Consider the following 3,071-nt stretch of genomic DNA (forward strand, 5'->3'; position numbering starts at 1 on the left):
AAAAAAAAAAAAAAAAAAAATAAGTGCAAAACCGACTCCACAAGAAGCTGAACACCGCACTATATGACCCCAAGGAGGGGGAGATGCCTAGTGGAAAAGTCACAGACTCCAAAGGCAGAAGAGACCATCCTTGGATGTCGATTTTCCTACACAACCCATGTCAGACAACGTTGCCTCTCACTCTTGTCTGAGTGACAGCACTGCTTTAAAAGACAATATCCAGTCTTGATGTAGAGAGCTGGTGTGATAGAGACTCCTCCATGTCTACAGGCAATTTGTCTAATGCTTAATTATCCAGCTTATCTCATAAACCAAGCCTTGGGCTTGTCACTTCTAATGCCTTTTGTGTTTTAGATTAAAATCTTAAAAGACACTTCCCTAACTTGCAGTTTCTCTCATATGATCAGGCTTCTCTTCTTTATTTTTTTTAATAAAACCCCCTAAACGTTGTAAATTAGATCTCAAAACAATCAAAGAGCATGAAGACATTCAAAATAAACACATTGCTTTTCTCATGCTGACCATATTTTTTTTTTCCCTTACAGAATCTCTCTAGCGTTTCACTTCTCTAGAAGGAAATACATCAGACAAACTGTAATTATTCTTTTTAAAGGGAAGGCCGTTTATAAATTACTTTGGTTTCAGATCTCTAGCACTGATTCACCTGGCTTTGGATGGCAGCTCCACACCTGATACTATAACGAGCGATGTTGTTAACTTAGGGCCTACCCAGCTCACACTGAAGTAAATGGAAAGGCTTCAGCGGGAGTTAGCTCAAGTCCTTCAGGTTTAGTCAAACATAGCTCTTGCGTAGGCTTTTATATGCCACACGTTTCAGGAGTGTCGGTTGTAGCTGTGTTGGTCTAAGAACATAGGCAGACAAGCTTCTTTGGGTAAATCCGATATCTTTTATTAGACCACATCAAAAATTGAGTCGATCTAATAAAAGATATCGGATTTACCCAAAGAACCATGGCTGCATATGCCACACATGGAATTTTTCCTCTCCCCGAAGTAATGAACAGTGCAGATGCAGCACCTCATTTCCATGCACAAAAACACTGTGGGCCATATATTCCGCTGGCACAGATCAGCACTGAAACACAGGCAGCTTTGCTTCTTTATGCCAGCTGAGATACTAGCTTTAGGTTTCCTCCATGTTCTAGCAGCACCTTGCCTCCACCCATCTGAATACTAACACGTGCTAAGAGATCTGAGGAACAAACACTGCCTGCCTTTGTGGGAAGACAATCCACATTTCACTGGTAGCCTCCTACCTGCTGAAAGCCACCTGGGCAAGACCTACATTACCGAGGAGTTTTATCATCCCACCTGTTAGGGTCTAGATGAGAACAAATCTCTGACACGGGACTCATCACTGGAGCGGCACGGTTAATAGAAACATCCTAATCTACAGTTACACCAGGCAGCACATCTCAGCCACAAGAATCAACTATGTAATTCCTGGCGAAAAATATTAAGTTATAAATGAATCCAATCCCTGTTGTTTTAGCACCTGTAGAAGGACTGCTCAGCTGCTTCAGATTACTCCTTCTTGGAAGCTCCTATTCATGTTAAATTTGGCAACTCTTCAATTAAGATCTCACCAGCTTGTGCAAAAGTTAATCCCCCCTCCCCCAAGAGCTTTTCTAGTCTCTTTCCCCCCTTTCCAAATCACTGATCTCACCAGGTGCCTTATTCTTTTATCTGTATTCACTCTCCTTCCTATAGAAGAGACTCCCTGCTATTTATGTCCAATTAAGATCATGACAATGTCATCTTCATTAGGCTAATCCCAGGATTTGTTCTCTCTTTCTCTGGTGCCAAATGACTATGCAGTGCTAGAAATAAAGAAAGAGAAGTCATTATAGGTCCCATAGCCTATAGAACTGTTAACAATAACAATCAGTCATTTATGAACACATTTCATAGGAGAAAATGCACTTGGGAGTAACAAGGGCAAAAGGACTCAATCAGCATGAATATTTGTGAGCTAAAATACCCTTTATGGCAGCTTTCTTATCCAGGTGGAGATCATAAATCATGGGGGAAAGATTGTGCTTTCCCTGCTCCAAATGCAAAACTGCAAACAGCAAAAAACACGGATTCCAGGAACTAAAAATACAAGTCCTGTTTTTTGCATGAAGCCCTCTGGAAAATTCTTGCTTCCAAAAAATGGAGTCAATCTGGGACCAGCTGGCATTTACCATGACCCTTCTTTAAGGTCGCTGCTGTAAACTGCTTCTTTGTTTGGAAACAAAAGCTTACAGTCCATAAAAATTCTAATTACCCTAGCAGGGACTTCCATTTCTCTGCCACCAGATGACTGGAGAACTGGGAAGCATTCAGTATAAAAATATTAGGGTTATTATTATAATGACCTCAATGAGACATGCATTTCTCAGGATGCCAAGGGAATTGTAGGAGTGCAAAGCTTATCAAGGGTCCCTGAATCAAGGGGGAAACAGGTCCACGAAAGCTTCAATTCAGCATCTACTTAGTATAGTCCTGGCAGCACTTTGCATTCATTCGTGCCTGCAACACGCATTTAAGGATCAGTGAATTGTTATCCTGGGATGCAGAGACAACTACTGGGTCTGAGGTCACACCCGGAGTCTGCAGCAAAGGTAGGAACAGAGCTTAGCTCTCCTGACACCCAGTCCAGTGTCTCAGTCACAAGACTGGACTTCCTCTGAACTTAGGATGTGATGAGTCCTGTGTCAGAGAACCACTCTCCTGCCCTTGAAAAGTCACAATGACTTAAATTGCTCTCTTCCATTTCCAGCTACTACCTTTCTGCAGGGTGTTTCATGTGCAAGAGCCACTGCATACACTTCATCGAGCCATTGACAGACAAAAATGAATATGCAAAGGAGCTAAAGCAGCTAATGAGTTCCTCGCTGGTGCCCAAGAGGAGAATGCCCTCGCGTGACTCCTGCTGCCGAAACCAGCACAAGAATGACCCCCACCCCCACTGCCTACGGGGTGTAGTTATGGCTATTTTTAATAGCACTTTGGAGACATTAAACAGGCTGTCCCACCTGGGTCTCTTTCTCTCTGGCCTTTGACTC

This window comes from Gavialis gangeticus, unplaced genomic scaffold (genome assembly GCF_001723915.1).
Source record: "Gavialis gangeticus isolate Ggan-Ray unplaced genomic scaffold, GavGan_comp1, whole genome shotgun sequence".
Classification (NCBI taxonomy): Eukaryota; Metazoa; Chordata; order Crocodylia; family Gavialidae; genus Gavialis; species Gavialis gangeticus.